The following is a 21052-nucleotide window of genomic DNA, read 5'->3' on the forward strand; positions in this document are numbered from 1 at the left end:
TTTTGCAACACAAAACTTAAGATGTTTTCTCGTTGGTATGCGAAATTGTTACTCTGAGGTTGTAAAATTTGTTGTTCGTTCTCTCCCTGGCAATGGCGCCAATAACTAGTGCACAATACCATGGTCTAAACATAACTTCACAACTTCGCACAACTAACCAGTAAGTGCACTGGGTCGTCCAAGTAATAAAACCTTACGTGAGTAAGGGTCGATCCCACGGAGATTGTTGGTATGAAGCAAGCTATGGTCATCTTGTATATCTCAGTCAGGCGGATATCAAATGGTTATGGAGTTTTCGAATAATAATAATAAATAAATAGAAAATAAAGATAGAAATACTTATGTATATCATTGGTGAGAATTTCAGATAAGCGTATAGAGATGCTTTCGTTCCTCTGAATCTCTGCTTTCCCGCTGTCTTCATCCAATCAGTCTTACTCCTTTCCATGGCAAGCTTTCTGTAAGGGCATCACCGTTGTCAATGGCTACATCCTATCCTCTCTTGTGAAAATGGTCCAAATACTCTGTCACGGCATGGCTAATCATCTGGAGGTTCTCGATCATACTAGAATAGGATTCACCCTCCTTTTGCGTCTGTCACTACGCCCAGCACTCGCGAGTTTGAAGTTCGTCACAGCCATCCCTTCCCAGATCCTACTCGGAATACCACAGAAAAGGTTTAGACTTTCTGGATCTCGGGAATGGCCATCCATGGGTTCTAACTTATACCATGAAGATACTAATAACTCGGACTCGGTCCCCTGTATTAGATATCTAAGAAATATTCATTCTAGCTTGTTTGCATGTAGAACGGAAGTGTTTGTCAGGCACGCGTTCATAAGTGAGAATGATGATGAGCATCACATAATCATCACATTCATCATGTTCTTGGGAATGAATGGACATCTTAGAAGCGGAATAAGTTGAATTGAATAGAAAACAGTAGTACTTTGCATAAAATCATGAGGAACAGCAGAGCTCCACACCTTATTTATGGAGTGCAGAAACTCTACCGTTTGAAAATACATAAGTGATAATGGTCCAGGCATGGCCGAATGGCCAGCCCCCATGAAAGTCTAAGATAGCATAAAACTGATCAAAGATCCCTAATACAATAGTGAAAAGTCCTATTTATACAAAACTAGTCACTAGGGTTTACAGAAGTAAGTAATTGATGCATAAATCCACTTCCGGGGCCCACTTGGTGTGTGCTTGGGCTGAGCTTGAAGTTTACACGTGGAGAGATCATTCTTGGAGTTGAACGCCAGTTTGTAACGTGTTTCTGGCGTTCAACTCTGGTTTGTGACGTGTTTCTGGCGTTTAACTCCAGACTGCAGTGTAGAACTGGCGTTCAACGCCCTTTTGCGTCATTTAAACTCGGCCAAAGTATGAACTATTCTATATTTCTGGAAAGCCCTGGATGTCTACTTTCCAACGCAATTGGAAGCGCGCCATTTTGAGTTCTGTAGCTCCAGAAAATCCACTTTGAGTGCAGGGAGGTCAAAATCCAACAGCATCTGCAGTCCTTCTTCTTCCTCTGAAACTGATTTTTGCTCAAGTCCCGTCAATTTCAGCCAGAAAATACCTGAAATCACAGAAAAATACACAAACTCATAGTAAAGTCCAAAAATGTGAATTTAACATAAAACTAATAAAAACATCCCTAAAAGTAACTAGATCCTACTAAAAATATACTAAAAACAATGCCAAAAAGCGTATAAATTATCCGCTTATCACAACACCAAACTTAAATTGTTGCTTGTCCCCAAGCAACTGAAAATCAAATAGGATAAAAAGAATAGAATATACTATAAATTCCAAAATATCAATGAAACATAGCTCCAATCAGATGAGCGGGACTTGTAGCTTTTTGCCTCTTGAATAGTTTTGGCATCTCACTTTATCCATTGAGGTTCAGAATGATTGGCATCTATAGGAACTCAGAGTTCAGATAGTGTTATTGATTCTCCTAGTTCAGTATGTTGATTCTTGAACACAGCTACTTTATGAGTCTTGGCCGTGGCCCTAAGCTCTTTGTTTTCCAGTATTACCACCGGATACATAAATGCCACAGACACATAATTGGGTGAACCTTTTCAGATTGTGACTCAGCTTTGCTAAAGTCCCCAATTAGAGGTGTCCAGGGTTCTTAAGCACACTCTTTTTTTGCTTTGGACCTTGACTTTAACTGCTCAGTCTCAAGTTTTCACTTGACACCTTCACGCCACAAGCACATGGTTAGGGACAGCTTGGTTTAGCCGCTTAGGCCAGGATTCTATTCCTTTAGGCCTTCCTATCCACTGATGCTCAAAGCCTTGGATCCTTTTTATTTACCCTTGCCTTTTGGTTTTAAGGGTTATTGGCTTTTTGCTCTTGCCTTTTGGTTTTAAGAGCTTTTGGCTTTTTCTGCTTGCTTTTTCTTTTTCTATTTTTTTTCGCCATTTTTTTTCTGCAAGCTTTGTATTCACTGCTTTTTCTTGCTTCAAGAATCATTTTTTATGATTTTTCAGATTAACAAATAACATGTCTCCTTGTCATCATTCTTTCAAGAGCCAACATATTTAACATTCTTAAACAACAACTTCAAAAGACATATGCACTGTTCAAGCATTCATTCAGAAAACAAAAAGTATTGTCACCACATCAATATAATTAAACTAAGTTCAAGGATAAATTCAAAACTCATGTACTTCTTGTTCTTTTGAATTAAAACATTTTTCTTATTTAAGAGAGGTGATGGATTCATAGGACATTCATAACTTTAAGACATAGTTACTAAATACTAATAATCATGTAATAAGACACTAACATAGATAAGCACTTAACATAAAGAAAACAAAAAATAGAAAATTTAAGAACAAGGAATGAGTCCACCTTAGTGATGGTGGCGTTTCCTTCTTGAGGAACCAATGATGTCCTTGAGCTCTTCTATGTCTCTTCCTTGTCTTTGTTGCTCCTCTCTCATAGCTCTTTGATCTTCTCTAATTTCATGAAGGATGATGGAGTGCTCTTGGTGCTCCTATCCTTAGTTGCTCCCAATAATTGTGTGGAAGAAAATGTATCCCCTGAGGTATCTCAGGGATCTTTTGATTTGCAGTCAAATGTTCTACCACTGAGCTATAGACCCTTGAGATGAATCTCTCCATCTCCTATGACTCGGAGGTGGAAGCTTTTGTCTTCCCTTTCCTCTTTCTAGAGGTTTCTCTGGCCTTAGGTGCCATCAATGGTTATGGAAAAACAAAAAAGCTCTGCTTTTACCACACCAAACTTAGAATGTTGCTCGCCCTTGAGCAAAAGAAGAAAGAATAGTAGAAGAAGAAGAAGATATGGAGGAGATGGAGGGATGTGTGTATTCGGCTATATGGGTGGGCTTGGGTGGGAAAGTGATTTTGAATTTTGAAGGTAGGTGGGGATCCTGTGGGGTCCACAGATGCTGAGTTGATCTTGTGGGGTCCACAGATCCTGAGGTGTCAAGGATTTGCATCCCTGCACTAATTAGGCACGTAAAATGCCCTTGCAGGCAATTCTGGCGTTTAAACGCCGAATTGATGCTTGTTCTGGGCGTTCAGCGCCCAGATGCAGCATGTTTCTGGCGTTGAACGCCAATTCTATGCTTGTTTCTGGCGTTCAGCGCCAGCTTTCCTCAATGTGCATTTCTAGCGTCTGAACGCCAGGATGCTGCTTGTTTTGGGCGTTCAACGCCAGATCCATGCTCTGTTCTGGCGTTGAACGCCAGCCAGATGCTCCTTACTGGCGTTTAAATGCCAGTAAGCCCTTCCTCCAGGGTGTGATTTTTCTTCTGCTGTTTTTGATTCTGTTTTTGATTTTTCTATTTATTTTGTGATTCCACATGATCATGAACCTAATAAAACATGAAAGAACAATAAAAATAAAATTAGAATTAGATAAATAAAAATTGGGTTGCCTCCCAACAAGCACTTCTTTAATGTCAATAGCTTGACAGTGGGCTCTCATGGAGCCTCACAGATGTTTAGAACCAAACTTAGAGTTTGGATATGGGAGTTCAACCCCAAACTTAGAGTTTGACTGTGGGGGCTCTGGTTGACTCTGTTTTGAGAGAAGCTTACAGTGCCTCTTTTCCATGTTTACAGAAGGATGTCCTTGAGTTTTAAACACAAGGAAGTCCTCATTCAATTGAAGGACTAGTTCACCTCTGTCAACATCAATCACAGCTCTTACTGTGGCTAGGAAGGGTCTTCCAAGGATGATGGATTCATCCTCATCCTTCCCAGTATCTAGGATTATGAAATCAGCAGGGATGTAAAGGCCTTCAACCTTACTAATATGTCCTCTACTTGTCTATAAGCCTATTTTCTGGAATTGTCTGCCATCTCTAATGAGATTTTAGCAGCTTGTACCTCAAAGATTCCCAGTTTCTCTATTACAGAGAGTGGCATGAGGTTTATTCCTGACCCAAGGTCACATAGAGCCTTCTCAAAGGTCATGGTGCCTATGGTACAAGGTATTAGGAACTTTCCAGGATCTTGTTTCTTCTGAGGCAATCTCAGTTGATCCAATGCATTTAGTTCATTAGTGAACAGGGGAGGTTCATCTCCCCAAGTCTCACTACCAAATAAATTAGCATTCAGCTTCATGATTGCCCCAAGGAACTTGGTAACTTGCTCTTCAGTAACATCCTCATTCTCTTCAGAAGAAGAATACTCATCAGAGCTCATGAAGGGCGTAAGGAGGTTTAATGGAATCTCTATGGTCTCTAGATGAGCCTCAGAGTCCTTTGGTTCCTCCAAGGAAAACTCCTTATTGATCACTGGACGTCCCAGGAGGTCTTCCTCCTTGGGATTCACGTCCTCCCATTCCTCCTTGGATTCGGCCATGATGGTTATATCAATGGCCTTGCAATCTCTCTTTGAATTCTCTTCTGTATTACTTGGGAGAGTACTAGGAGGGGTTTCAGTGATCTTCTTACTCAGCTGGCCCACTTGTGCCTCCATATTTCTAATGGAGGACCTTGTTTCATTCATGAAACTTAGAGTGGCCTTAGATAGATCAGAGACTAAGTTTGCTAAATTAGAGGTATTTTGTTCAGAATTCTCTGTCTGTTGCTGAGTGGATGATGGAAAAGGCTTGCTATTGCTAAACCTGTTTCTTCCACCATTATTAAAGCCTTGTTGAGGCTTTTGTTGATCCTTCCATGAGAGATTTGGGTGATTTCTCCATGAGGGTTATAGGTGTTTCCATAAGGTTCACCCATGTAATTCACCTCTGCTATTGCAGGGTTTTCAGGATCATAAGCTTCTTTTTCAGAAGATGCCTCTTGAGTACTGTTGGATGCAGCTTGCATTCCATTCAGACTCTGAGAAATCATATTGACTTGCTGAGTCAATATTTTATTTTGAGCCAATATGGCATTCAGAGTATCAATTTCAAGAACTCCCTTCTTCTGAGGCGTCCCATTACTCACAGGATTCCTCTCAGAAGTGTACATGAACTAGTTATTAGCAACCATGTCAATGAGTTCTTGAGCTTCTGCAGGTGTTTTCTTTAGGTGAATGGATCCACCTGCAGAAGTATCCAATGACATCTTAGCTAATTCAGACAAACCATCATAGAATATATCCAGGATGGTCCATTCTGAAAGCATGTCAGAAGGACACTTTTTGGTCAGTTCCTTTTATCTCTCCCAAGCTTCATAGAGGAATTCACCTTCTTTCTGTCTGAAGGTTTGAACATCCACTCTAAGCTTACTCAGCTTTTGAGGAGGAAAGAACTTGGCTAAGAAAGCCTTGACCAGCTTATCCCAAGAGTTCAGGCTATCTTTAGGTTGAGAATTCAACCATATTCTAGCTTTGTCTCTCACAGCAAAAGGGAAAAGCATGAGCCTGTAGACTTCAGGATCTACTCCATTAGTCTTAACAGTATCACAAATCTGCAAGAACTCAGTTAAGAACTGAAAAGGATCTTCAGATGAAAGTCCATGAAACTTGCAGTTCTATTGCATCAGAGAAACTAATTGAGATTTCAGCTCAAAATTGTTTGCTCCAATGGCAGGAATGGAGATGCTTCTTCCATGTAAATTGGAATTAGGTGCAATAAAGTCACCAAGCATCCTCCTTGCATTATTATTATTATTTTCGGCTGCCATCTCCTCTTCTTGTTCGAAAATTCCTGTAAGGTTGTCTCTGGATTATTGTATTTTAGCTTCTCTTAGTTTCCTCTTCAGAGTCCTTTCAGGTTCAGGGTCTGCTTCAACAAGAATGTTCTTGTCTTTACTCCTGCTCATATGAAAAAGAAGGGAACAGAAAAATAATAATAGGGATCCTTTTTACCACAATATAGAGGTTCCCTTGTTGTTAGTCGAAGAAGAAAGGGAAAAAGAGTGAAGAAGAATGGATAATCCAAGCACAAGGGTGAGGATAAGAGCAATGATTTGAGATGAAGAGAAGTGTTAGTAAATAAATAAATAAATAGAAGGAGATGAGGGAGAGGAAATTTCGAAAATTAAAATTTAAAATTTAAAGTTAGATTTCGAAAATAGTTTTTGAAAAAGGTTAGTAGTTTTCGAAAATTAGGAATGAAATAAAATTAAAATCAAAAATTGAAAACAATTAATTAATTAAAAAGAATTTTTTTTTTGAAAAAGAGGGAGGTATTTTCGAAAATTAGAGAGGGAAAGTTAGTTAGGTAGTTTTGAAAGAGATAAGAAACAAACAAAAAGTTAATTAGTTAGTTGAAACAAATTTGAAAATCAATTTTGAAAAGATAAGAAGATAAGAAGTTAGAAAAGATATTTTAAAATCAAATTTTTGAAAAAGATATGTTTTAAAAAGATATGATTAAAAAGATATAATTTTGAAAAAGATAAGATAAAAATATATTTTTGAAAAGATATAATTGAAATTACTTTTGAAAAAGATTTGATTTTTAAAATCACAATTAATGACTTGATTCACAAGAAAATCACAAGATATGATTCTAGAACTTAAAGTTTGAATCTTTCTTAACAAGCAAGTAACAAACTCGAAATTTTTTAATCAAAACATTAATTGATGATGTGATTTTCAAAAATATGATATAAAAATAAGAAAAAGATTTTGAAAATATTTTGAAAAAGATTTTTGAAATTTTCGAAAATAAATAAAAAAATGGAAAAGATATGATTTTTGAAAAAGATTTGAAAAAGATAAGATTTTTAAATTGAAAATTTGATTTGACTCATAAGAAACAACTAAGTTTTAAAAAGTTTTGAAAAAGTCAACTCAAATTTTCGAAATTTATGAGTGAAAAAGGGAAAGATATTTTTTTTTATTTTTGAATTTTTAATGATGAAAGAGAAAAACATGAAAAGGACTCAATGCATAAAAGTTATGGATCAAAATAATGAATGCATGCAAGAATGCTATGAATGTCAAGATGAACACCAAGAACACTTTGAAGATCATGATGAACATCAAGAACTTATTTTTGAAAATTTTATATGCAAAGAAAACATGCAAGACACCAAACTTAGAAATCTTTCATGTTCAGACACTATGAATGCAAAAATGCACATGAAAAACAAGAAAAGACACAAAACAAGAAAATATGAAGATCAAACAAGAAGACTGGCCAAGAACAACTTGAAGATCATGAAGAACACTATGAATGCATGAATTTTCGAAAAATGCAAAGAATTTTTAGAAAAATGCAATTGACACCAAACTTGAAATTGACTCAAGACTCAAACAAGAAACACAAAATATTTTTAATTTTTATGATTTTATTAATTTTTTGGATTTTTGTAAATTTTTTTTTTCGAAAAACATCCAGGAAAAAGAAAATAAGGATTTCAAAATTTTTAATATGGATTCCAGGAATCATTTACTCTTAGTCTAAAGCTCCAATCTGAGGGTTAGGCCTGGCTTAATAGCCAGCCAAGCTTTAGAATACACATCAGTTATACAACAGCAGATGGATTAGAAACAACTAGCTTGCTCTTGTGATGATGGTTTGGGAGCCTCAGTCTAAAAGGATTTAGACATGGCTTTGCAGCCAGCTAGGCTCCAACATGCTTCATGAAACACTAGAATTCATTCTTAAAAATTTAGAATAATTTTCAAAAACAGATGAGAAATTTTTGAAAGATTTTTGAAAATTTTTTGAAAATAAAACAAAAAAAAAATTACCTAATCTGAGCAACAAGATGAACCGTCAGTTGTCCAAACTTGAACAATCCCTGGCAACGGCGCCAAAAACTTGGTATTCGAAATTGTTACTCTGAGGTTGTAAAATTTGTTGTTCGTTCTCTCCCTGGCAATGGCGCCAATAACTGGTGCACAATACCATGGTCCAAACATAACTTCACAACTTCGCACAACTAACCAGCAAGTGCACTGGGTCGTCCAAGTAATAAAATCTTACGTGAGTAAGGTTCGATCCCACGGAGATTGTTGGTATGAAGCAAGCTATGGTCATTTTGTATATCTCAGTCAGGCGGATATCAAATGGTTATGGAGTTTTTGAATAATAATAATAAATAAATAGAAAATAAAGATAGAAATACTTATGTATATCATTGGTGAGAATTTAAGATAAACGTATAGAGATGCTTTCGTTCCTCTGAATCTCTGCTTTCCCGCTGTCTTCATCCAATCAGTCTTACTCCTTTCCATGGCAAGCTTTCTGTAAGGGCATCACCGTTGTCAATGGCTACATCCCATCATCTCTTGTGAAAATGGTCCAAATACTCTGTCACGGCATGGCTAATCATCTGGAGGTTCTCGATCATACTGGAATAGGATTCACCCTCCTTTTGCGTCTGTCACTACGCCCAGCACTCGCGAGTTTGAAGTTCGTCACAGCCATCCCTTCCTAGATCCTACTAGGAATACCACAGACAAGGTTTAGACTTTCCAGATCTCAAGAATGGCCATCCATGGGTTCTAACTTATACCATGAAGATACTAATAACTCGGACTCGGTCCCCTGTATTAGATATCTAAGAGATATTCATTCTAGCTTGTTTGCATGTAGAACGGAAGTGTTTGTCAGGCACGCGTTCATAAGTGAGAATGATGATGAGCGTCACATAATCATCACATTCATCATGTTCTTGGGAATGAATGGATATCTTAGAAGCAGAATAAGTTGAATTGAATAGAAAATAGTAATACTTTGCATTAAATCATGAGGAACAGCAGAGCTCCACACCTTATCTATGGAGTGCAAAAACTCTACCGTTTGAAAATACATAAGTGATAATGGTCCAGGCATGGCTGAATGGCCAGCCCCCATGAAAGTCTAAGATAGCATAAAACTGATCAAAGATCCCTAATACAATAGTGAAAAGTCCTATTTATACTAAACTAGTCACTAGGGTTTACAGAAGTAAGTAATTGAAGCATAAATCCACTTTCGGGGCCCACTTGGTGTGTCTTGGGCTGAGCTTGAAGTTTACACGTGGAGAGGTCATTCTTGGAGTTGAACGCCGTTTTGTAACGTGTTTCTTGCGTTCAACTCTGGTTTGTGACGTGTTTCTGGCGTTTAACTCCAGACTGCAGCGTAGAACTGGCGTTCAACGCCCTTTTGCGTCGTCTAAACTCGGCCAAAGTATATACTATTATATATTGCTAGAAAGCCCTGGATGTCTACTTTCCAACGCAATTGGAAGCGCGCCATTTCGAGTTTTGTAGCTCTAGAAAATCCACTTTGAGTGCAGGGGGGTCAGAATCCAACAGCATCTGCAGTCCTTCTTCTTCCTCTGAATCTGATTTTTGCTCAAGTCCCTCAATTTCAGCCAGAAAATACCTGAAATCACAGAAAAATACACAAACTCATAATAAAGTCCAGAAATGTGAATTTAACATAAAACTAATAAAAACATCCCTAAAAGTAACTAGATCCTACTAAAAACATACTAAAAATAATGCCAAAAAGTGTATAAATTATCCGCTCATCACTCGTCCTCGAGCGAATTTGAGTGACAGAAAAGAAAAAAAGGAGAGGAAGAAGAAAATAGGAAGGAGAGGAGGAATATGGCTTTGCCCAAGTGGGGGATGAGGAAGAAGAAGAGTGTGGAAAGTGTATAGGGTAAGAAGGAGAGAATGAGTAGGAGGTGTGAGTATGAAGAGAGGTATGAGGGGGTATTTATAAGGAAGGGATGAGATTGGGTTCGGTTGAATGGGTGGGAATGGGTTAAATTTGAACTGGGTGGGGTTGGTGGGAATTGAATGATGGGGATTATGATGGGTGTTGGAAAGAGGAAAAGGTGATGTGGATGTGATTGGTGAGGGTGTATGGGGAAGAGGGAAAGTGGAGTATGGGTTTCAAGGTTTTGAAAAGTTAGGAGAGAGAAAAAAGGTGGGATAAGTGGAGATTCTATGGGACCCACTGGCCTGAGAGGCTAGGATTTTTGAATTCCCTGCCCCCTACTTGGCGTTCAACACCAGAAATGGCTGTTGAACACCCATAGGGGACCAAATAGTTGGTCATGGCTGCCCCCTTTATGGTGTTGAATGCCCATCTTTGCTCCATGGCTGGCGTTCAATGCCAATGCATGCTCTCGCTTTGGCGTTGAACGGCCAGGATGCTCCATTCCTTGTGTTCAACGCTAGCTCCATACTCCCCTTGGGGAGTTGAACACCCAGCATGGTCTCTTTCTGGTGTTCAACACCAGGTCTTCACTCTCTGAGGGGCGTTGAACGCCCATCTTCCTCCTTGTCTAACGTTCAATGCCAGCAATGAGATCCCTCCAGGGTGTTCTATTTCCACTTCTGAGTGTTTCTGTCACTGTTCTAAGTGTTGTACATGATCACAAACATCAAAAAGCAAAAAATAAAATAAAATATGAATTTAGACTAAAGTAAATGAAAAGGAATAGAAAATACTATGCTAATAGTTGGGTTGCCTCCCAACAAGTGATTCTTTACCGTCATTAGCTTGACAAACAACTACATTACGGAGGTAGGTAGGGGCTCAGATCTTCACCCCTTACAGTGAACTTTTGTCCTGTGCTCTCAGGAATGAGCTCCACATGCTCTAGAGATAAGATCTTACTCACTGTGTATGGAATGACTAGACTCTTAGTGAAGATAACTCTCATGCCAGGTGAGAGGCCTTCGGTGGGAATCTTCTTGTCCCTCCAGCCTTTAGGTACCTTCTTGTTAGTACCTTCCTTCTCAGTGCTTGATGATGGTTTCCCAACACCAAACTTAGAGTTGGTGTCTGGGGTCTCTATAAAGCTCTGCACTGAGAGGGAAGGCTGAAACACAATGTGTTGTACAATGGTACAACCTTTGTTAGAGGGAGATTAAGGGTTGGGAATCTTGAATAAGATGCAATCCTCATGTAGTGTCGGGACGATCTCTCCTCTTTCCACATCAATTATGGCCTTAGCAGTGGCTAGGAAAGGCCTTCCAAGGATGATGGATTCATTTCTATCCTCTCAGGGATGTAAAGGTCCTCAATCTTTACTAGGACATCTTCCACCATATCATACGCCCTTTTTAGGGTCTTGTCTGCCATCTCCAGTGAGATTGTGGCACGCTGCACCTCTAGAATTCCTAGCCTCTTCATTACAGACAGAGGCATCAGATTGATACATGAGCCAAGGTCAAATAGTGCCCTCTCAAAGGTGATGGTCCCTATAGTACAGGGAATCATGAAGCTTCCGGGATCTGACAGCTTTTGAGGAAGCTTCTTCTGAACCAGGGTACTGCACTTCTTGGCCAGTACCACCGGCTCTTCTTCCTCCTCCAACGCCTCTGTATGAGAGGAGTTGGCCTTTAGTTTCTTGAGGACTGCCAGGTACCGAGCAATTTCTCCTTCTTGGACTCCTCATCTTCTTCTGAAGAAGAGTATTCTTCAGGTTCCTCTCTCAGCAAAGGGGTGTGCAAGGTGACATTATCAGTCTCCTCATGAGCTCTGATTTCCTTGAGCTCCTCAATAGTAGGCTCTTCTTTAGGTTCGGTCACAACCTCTATAGTGAGGGCCTTGCACTCTTCCTTGAGTACGCGTGACCGGTGCAGCAGGTAAACGACGCGTACGTGTGGATGATATGTACGCGTGATTAGGAATTCGTTCAGCGACGCGTACGCATAGTGTAGTTTATTATTGGTTATGAGAAAGTATATTTTTGGGGTTTTTGATATAAGGAACAAGAAAATATAGATTGCGAGAAAAATAAACTAATAACTAAGAAAGCTCCTAGCAAGGATTGAGAATCGGAAGTCCTATCCTCATTATCATCATCATGGTAAATGTGAGTTGCCTTCACTTAGTTAAGCTCTAACCAATGGAGGAAGGTCAAGTGCATAAAATCAACTTGAGTTCGCAAGTGCTAGTCAACTCATAGTGAGAGACTAGATTTAGTGAAGTTCAAGCTAACCGACAATCTTCAATTACCATTCAACAAGAAACTTTGACAATTCAAGAGTCTCTAATTAATCAATCCAAGTCAAGAACATAAAAATCTAATTTAAAATTCACTCAAGCATTTCATCAAATACTTGGAAGGCAAAAAATAAAAGCATAAAGAATTAATAAGAGATAATAAAATCTAAAATACCCAATTGCAAGACAACAATAACAAATAATTAAAGAAAGAACAATAACATAAAAATATAAATTGCATTAATCTACATCAAAGGGAGCAAAAGTGCGTCAACAATGAAGTAAACAAACAGAAGCAATAACAAAAAAACTAAAAGAAGTAAGATGCTAGAACAAACAAGAGTAAAGGAAAACGAAGTTAAAGCAAGGTGAAAATCTGAATCTAAGAAGAAATAAGACTAAAAACCCTAAAACCTAGAGAGAGGAGAAAGCCTCTCTCTCTAAAAACCTACAACTAAAACCTAAAGTGTAAATGAATGAAAAGTGAATGACTGATCCCCCGATTCCTTCCACTCTACAGCCTCTAATCTTCATTTCTGGGCTTGAAACTGGGCTAAAAATAGCCCAGAAATTGCCCCCAGCATTTTCTCGTAACTGAGGCACGTGACACTTGTCACGTGTATGGGTCAACCACGCGTACGCGTCACTGAACGAATTCCTAATAACGCGTACGCATCATCCACGCATACGCGTCGTTTTCCTGCTGCACAGGTCATGTGTACGCGTCGTCTGTGGGTATGCGTCACTACCAGCTTCTGAAATTCTCAATTTCTTTTGTTCCTTCCACTTTTGCATGCTTCCTTTCCATTCTCTTAGCCATTCCTACCCTATAAACCCTGAAAACACTTAACAAACATATCACGGCATCGAATGGTAATAAGAGCATGAGCTTGTAGACTTTTGGATTTACTGCATTAGTCTTGACAGTATCACATATCTGCAGAAAGTCAGATATGAATTTGTTAGGATATTCCTATGGAAGTCTATGAAACTGACTGTTATGTAATACCAGTGTGACCAGTTAAGGTTTCAACTCAAAGTTGTTTGCACTAATAGCAGGAATGGAGATGCTGCGCCCATAGAAGTCAGAATTCAGTGAAGTGTAAGATCTTATGACCTTTCTTGCGTCACCCCATTGTCTGGATTCGCTGCCATTGTTGTGTGATGAACGGATTCTTCCATGGTCGAGAATTTCACAAATAAGTTCTCGTTGAAAGTATGGTTCCTAAACCAACAATAATCCTTTCATACAAAAATTTGGTTGACACAAGTAACAAGCCCCTAAAAATAATAACCGAAGTATTCAAACCTCGGGTCGTCTCTCAAGGAATTGCAGGGAAGTGTGCTTATAATTGGTTATGGAAAAGTGTGTTTTTGGGGTTTTGGATAAGGGGCAAGAAAAGTAAATGGCAATGAAATTCAAATGATAAAAAGAGGTCTTGGCAAGGTTTGGTGGTCAAGGATCTCTATCCTTATCACTAACCACAACATGAGAATTAGCAAGGATCAATCTCATTAAGTTATCCTCTAACCTAGTGAAGGAAAGTTAAATGAGTTGTATCAATCCAAGTCCATAAGTCCTAGCCCTCCACTAATTCAATTAGTGAGAACTAGAGTTAATGGCCCTAATAATCAATTACTTGGACATTAGCAACTCAAGAGTTCCCAAGTTACCATCCCAAGCCAAGAACATAAAAGTCTAAGCTAACATCCTCTCAAGCATTTCATCGAACACTTGGAAGGCATAAAATGAAAACATAGAACACTAGCAAGGGAAATAGATCTAACTACCAATTGCAAGCATCAACAACACAAATCAATGAAGGCAACAATGACCATAGGAAAAGTAATTGCATTAATATGGAAATTGAATCTAACATCAAAAGTTCACAAACTAAAGTGGTAACAATGAGTAATCAATAAGAGTAGAAGAGAAATCTTAAATCCTAAAACCTAGAGAGAGGAGAGAGCCCCTCTCTCTAGAAACTACATCTAAAACCTAAAATTATATGAATGAAAAAGTGTCTCTCTAAATCCTCCACTCTTCAGCCTCTAATCTGTGTTTTCCGGGCTAAAAACTGGGTCAAAAACAGCCCAGAAATCGTGCGTACGCATAATGCACGTGTGCGTGCCGCCTAGCTGTACGGCCACTATGGCAAATTATATATCATTTCGAAGCCCCGGATGTTAGCTTTCCAATGCAACTATACCGCCTCATTTTGACCTCTATAGCTCAAATTATGATTGATTGAATACGAAGAGGTTAGGCTTGACAGCTTTGTGATTCCTTCAATTTCCTGTATTCCTTCCACTTTTGCATGCTTCCTCTCCATCCTCTAAGCCATTCCTGTCCTGTAATCCCTGAAAACACTTAACACACATATCACAGCATCGAATGGGAATAAGAGAGGATTAAAGTTAGCTAAACTTAGACCAAAGAAACATGTTTTCAATCATAGCACAAAATCAGGAAGAAAAATGTAAAACATGCGATTTCTATGAATAAGTGTGAGAGTAATGGATAAAATCCACTAAATTAAGCACTTGATAAATCGTAAAATAGCAGTTTATCAATCTCACCACACTTAAACATTAGCATGTCCTCATGCTAAGCTCAAGAGAACTAAAAGAGTGAAGGCAAAATGGTAAGACTTATGCAATGCAACCTATTTAAATGCAACTACATGCAAAAAATAATTCTACCTACTTGGTTAAAAGTAAATAAACCTTTCAAGAACAAATATGAACTAGATTTCAATAATTCAAGTCATAAAAATGAAGTACAAATAGACTTGCAGAAGAAAATAGCTCATGAAAGCCGGGGACAAGGAATCGAGCATCGAACCCTCACTGGAAGTGTATACACTCTAATCACTCAAGTGTTTAAGGTTCGATTCTCTCAATTCTCTACTAATCTTGCTTTCTGAGGCATGCTCTTCTTCTACCAATCAATAAAGAATTAATGCATAGATACACATATCAAGAGGTCTTTTAAGGGTTGTAATGGGGTTAGGGTCAAGGTAGGATTTTATTTGGTCAAGTGGACTAAAATCTGAATCCTTAATTAACCTAAACTTTCCCCCTAACTTAAGACAATCCATGTAATTACAATGCAAAATCTGACTGCCCATTAACTATGGTTACCACACATTCATGCATCCCAAATTTAAGTACAACTCATTTGCATTGATATTATTACTTAACTTGGGGCATTTTGTCCCCTTTTTTTATTGCTCATTTTCTTTTCTTTTTTTTTTCATTTTTTTTTGTTTTTCTCAATGCATATGATTAAGGTATTTCATGCATAAACATGTCCTCAACATTCTTTTTCACATTTATACAACACCTAATTCTCAAACCAAACGTTTCCAAACCAAATGTCCCCATACTTAATTCATGAGCACCCTCACTAGTCTAAGCTAATCAAGGATTCAAATTAAGGACATTATTGTTTTTTGCTTAGAGTTAGTGATGTGCTAAAATAGAGAGCAAAAGGGGTGAAATAGGCTCAAAATTAGTTTACAAAAGATAATGTAAGCTTTGTGAAACAAGGCCTCAATCATATAAGTGCATGCATACATCAATCAATGGAAATATAGAATCAAGCAAGATATAGATCACAATTTTAGAAAGAACAACACACACCAAAATAAAACGTTGGTTGATAAAGTGCAACCATTCAAATAGGCTCAAAATCTCACTGGTTTTGAGTATTTGAGCTCTAAAGCCATGTTCCGAATTAAATATCTTCAAACAAGTTTAACAAAAATTTTAGTTCAAATTAGTGAAACACTAAAAAAAGTTTCTTGAAAAAGAATTCATCACTTCAACCAAGTAGTGGTAAAATATGCACAAAATCAAAAAAACATGCAATCAAACATGCAAATGCAACAACTAGTTTAACAAAGAAAATTTACCCGCAGAAGTCGGTATCGACCTCCCCACACTTAAAGATTGCACCATCCTCGGTGCATGCAGAGATGTACAAGTGGACGGGTGGCTCCAACTGATGCTTTTTTTCCAAAGATTGTGCGGCAGACTTGTTTATTGCTCCAGTTAGAAACTTTTCCTTTTCCCTCTTGGTGGCCATCCTGAAAAAGGGAGAAAGAAAAGGGACATGTAATTCAAATAGCTAGAATCGGGAGGAGGAAAGTCCAAGTGATAATCAATGCCAAGGTAAAAGATAATGTCTTAAATACATGGTCGCGACTACATGCAATTAGGACAACAATGGAAATATAGCAAGGCATATCAAGGCTATTAGATGCAAGATGTTTAGAAGCATGCAAGAAAAGGTATGAGTAGCATAGATCAAGCATCAATAGTGAAAATTGATTAACATATGTAACAAACTTAACAATCACGTTTGTACCGACAATTATATTGAAGAAATAAAGGATTGCAAGGGTTTTGTGAAAAATAGGCATTAGAGTAAAAGAATAAAATAATTGAGAGTTCATGATGCCATAGGGACTTTCTCACAAACACTTGGTATGCACGTAAAACATCTTTAGTATAGCAATTAATCCAAGCATGCGTGCAATCCAGAATTAAAATTGTCAATTATCAAGTCACTCCTTAATATATCCACAAGCAAATATAGTAGAAGGAAACCGCCAAAATAAATTTCTAACACCAATCATGAGAATGCAAAAATAAATAAAGAGGAAGAGAGAAAATAGAAAGAAAAAGAAACCTTGAGAAGATGAAAATAGATAGTGGATAGAGAGTGTGATTGGGAAAGAGGGGAGAAGAAAAGAAGAAGAAGGAGAAAGAAGAAAGAAATTAGGATTGTGAAAGAGAGAATTAGGATTTGGGAGGGAGAGAGAATGAAAACTGGGTGGCGTGCTGGGTGAGTGATGCGGCACAATCGACGCGGACGCGCACTACGTGCGTTCGCGTGGGTCGCGAAAAAGGGAAGGGACGCGGACGCGTCCAGTGCACTGGCGTGCTACAGTGGCTGCGCCTCTAGCGCGAATCTAGCGTAAGGCCAGCACGACTTTCGGCCAAAATACTCAATTACACTGATTTGCAGACGCACGCGTATGCGGCAGGGGCACCTACGCGTGGATGGGCAGAGGCACAAGGGGCGCGTTCGCGCAGTATTTGAGCACGTGTGGGTGAGTTGGGCGTGAAGCCCCCCTCCTGCGTGCCTCCAGCCCAATTTTTTGTAACTTCTGGATCAATTTTGACCCTTGCTGGGGCGCGGGAGCGCCAGAGACGCGTGAGCGTCGAGAGGATTTTTTTTTTTATACATGCAGAATGCAGGGATGATGTATGATATATGAACTAACACAGATAAAGATGAAATGAAATAAAACTCAGAAGGAAGAAAAGAATGATCATACCATGGTGGGTTGTCTCCCACCTAGCACTTTTAGTTAAATTCCTTAAGTTGGACATTTGGTGAGCTCCTTGTCAAGGCGGCTTATGCTTGAACTCTCCCAGGAATCCCCACCAATGCTTGCAATTCCAATAGCCTCCGGGATTCCAAACTAGGCGCATAACACCTTCAAGCAAGTTGAAGCAAGTGACCAGGCCCCAAGAGTGTTGATTGCTAGAATGAATTCCGGGGTCCCAAACCTTGCTTTTGCACCCGTCTTTGTGTTGATCACCATTGTTCCAACTGGGTGGCAAGCAATTTGAATTCTCACTGAAGTGGCCAAATAACTTCCTAGACCCATTCAATCGAGCTCTACACCAATCCTTGCACTTCAACTTGGAGCATGCAACCATATTGAACCTTGCATGACAACTCTTACTACTAACCATCTCCCTCTTACTCTTAAAGCCACAAAGAGCTCTAAGTTAATCATCCATCTCAAGCAAGCTATAATCAAGTGGAAAAGTAAAGGTTAAGGATAAGGATTTTACCCACTTGAATGTTGTATTGGATGGTAATGGCTTTGGGAGAGGTTTTTCCAATGGTCTTGCAAGCTCCACTCCCTTGTGTTCTTCTTTGAATTCTTCCACCTCTTTGCAAGCCTCTTCAACTTCAACCTCTTCCTCTTGGTAGCTTTCTTCCAATTCAATCTCTTCTTCATTGCTCACCAAGGGCATGAGAGGTTGTACACCCTCCTCAATATCAATTTCAAACTTCTTAGAAGGAGGCTCTATGACTTGACTTTCCCATGGAGGTTTCACATTTTCAAAGTCTTCAACCACTTCCTCTTATTTGATGATTTTGGCCTTCTCCACTTGCTCTAATACAAAGTCAAACTCCTCCTTGATGTCACTTAGTGTAGATTGTCTTCAATGATGGAGCTTCCCTCTTGTTTAACCTTCACAAATTCGTCAACTACTTCATCTTCAAGGGTCTCTCCTACCTCTACCATTTGGGCCTTCTCTTGCTTCTCTTGAAGTATGTGTGCGTAAAATCAATCCATTACGTCCCTAAGATGATCCCTTCTCTCTTGTTCTGGGTCAGTAGCATAATTGGGATCATGTTGCTCTTGGATTGATATATATGGGTATTCTTGCATGGAGGGTGGTGGTGCGCTAAAGCTTGAGGGTTGAATATTGGAGGTAGAGGGTTGGTCTATACGGGATATAAGATTATGGAGTTTAGAGGTGAGACCAATGAGAGTAGAAATAAGTGTGGCTTGACGCTCTCTTTGCCCTTGGCGAATAACATTAAAGGTATCATTTATGGGAGCTTGGGGTGGATAGGAGGGTTCATTTGTTGGGAGAAAAGGCTCATGATAGGAAGGTGGTTCATCTTGATAAGGGTATGGAGATGGTGTATATTGAGGTAGTGGTTCTTGGAAGTACTGCTCGTAAGGCTCTTGGTATGGTGGGTAAGGATTAGGGTCATATGGGGGTGTTTGGTGGTAAGGGGCTTGTGAGTATGGTGGTTCAAAATTATGTTGAGGAGGGGGTACATAGGCATAGGGTGGTGGTTGTTGATAATCAACAGGGTGCTCACCATAGCCATTATCTTGATATGCCTTTTGGAATGGCTCTTGGTCATAGTATGTTGGTGGAGGTTGTTGCCACGAAGGTTGATCAAATCCTTGTGGCTCCTCCCATCTTTGATTCTCCCAACCTTGATGCATGTTCTCATTGTAATCTCCTCTTCCTGCAACATAATTATAACCACACTCGTAGCCAAAAGGGTGAGAATTCATAGTAGAAAATAAAAATAAAAACTAATAAAAATAAGCAACTAAGTCCTAAACTAACAAAAACTAACAAGCAAGAAAAAAGTAAATATTTACAATAACTAATAATAAGGCACACGTTTGTAATTCCCCGGCAACGGCGACATTTTGATGAACGGATTCTTGCGTGATCGAGAATTTCACAAATAAGTTCTCATTGAAAGTATAGTTCCTAAACCAACAATAATCCTTTCATACAAAAATTTGGTTGTCACAAGTAACAAACGCCTAAAAATAATAACCGAAGTATTCAAACATCGGGTCGTCTCTCAAGGAATTGCAGGGAAGTGTGCTTAAAATTGGTTATGGAAAAGTGTGTTTTTGGGGTTTTAGATAAGGGGCAAGAAAAGTAAATGGCAATGAAATTCAAATGATAAAAAGAGGTCTTGGAAAGGTTTGGTAGTCAAGGATCTCTATCCTTATCACTAACCACAACATGAGAATTAGCAAGGATCAATCTCATTAAGTTATCCTCTAACCTAGTGACGGAAAGTTAAATGAGCTGTATCAATCCAAGTCCATAAGTTCTAGCCTTCCACTAATTCAATTAGTGAGAACTAGAGTTAATGGCCCTAATCATCAATTACTTGGACATTAGCAACTCAAGAGTTCCCAAGTTACCATCCCAAGCCAAGAACATAAAAGTCTAAGCTAACATCCTCTCAAGCATTTCATCGAACACTTGGAAGGCATAAAATGAAAACATAGAAAACTAGCAAGGGAAATAGATCTAACTACCAATTGCAAGCATCAACAACACAAATCAATGAAGGCAACAATGACCATAGGAAAAGTAATTACATTAATATGGAAATTGAATCTAACATCAAAAGTTCACAAACTAAAGTGGCAACAATGAGTTATCAATAAGAGTAGAAGAGAAATCCTAAATCCTAAAACCTAGAGTGAGGAGAGAGCCTCTCTCTCTAGAAACTACATCTAAAACCTAAAATTATGTGAATGAAAAAGTGTCTCTCTGATTCCTCCACTTTGCAGCCTCTAATCTGTGTTTTTTGGGCCGAAAACTGGGTCAAGAACAGCCCAGAAATCGCTGGGGGCGATTTCTGATACGTACAGATTGCTGAATTTTTGCAGATGCGTGCGTACGCGTAATGCAGGCATGCGCGCCACCTAGCTGTATGGATACTATGGCAAATTATATATCATTTCGAAGCCCCGGATGTTAGCTTTCTAACGCAACTGGAACAGCCTCATTTGGACTTCTGTAGCTCAAGTTAGGATCGATTGAATACGAAGAGGTCAGACTTGACAGCTTTGCGATTCCTTCAATTTCCTGTGTTCCTTCCACTTTTGCATGCTTCCTCTCCATCCTCTAAGCCATTCCTGCCCTGTAATCCCTGAAAACACTTAAGACACATATCACGGCATCGAATGAGAATAAAAGAGGCTTAAAGTTAGCTAAATTAAGACCAAAGAAACATGTTTTCAATCATAGCATAAAATTAGGATGAAAAATGTAAAACATACGATTTCTATGAATAAGTGTGAGAGTAATGGATAAAATCCACTAAGTTAAGCACTTG

General features: G+C 38.8%; 1 non-coding gene across 1 annotated transcript; it reads left to right on the top strand.

The window, feature by feature from the left end:
* Window positions 1-5617: 5617 nt before the first annotated feature.
* Window positions 5618-5725, top strand: LOC112768609 (small nucleolar RNA R71). Its single transcript, XR_003186016.1, has one exon. It is a non-coding gene; the product is annotated as a small nucleolar RNA R71 (small nucleolar RNA).
* The last annotated feature ends 15327 nt before the right edge of the window (window positions 5726-21052 follow it).

This window comes from Arachis hypogaea, chromosome 17 (assembly GCF_003086295.3).
Source record: "Arachis hypogaea cultivar Tifrunner chromosome 17, arahy.Tifrunner.gnm2.J5K5, whole genome shotgun sequence".
Classification (NCBI taxonomy): domain Eukaryota; kingdom Viridiplantae; phylum Streptophyta; class Magnoliopsida; order Fabales; family Fabaceae; genus Arachis; species Arachis hypogaea.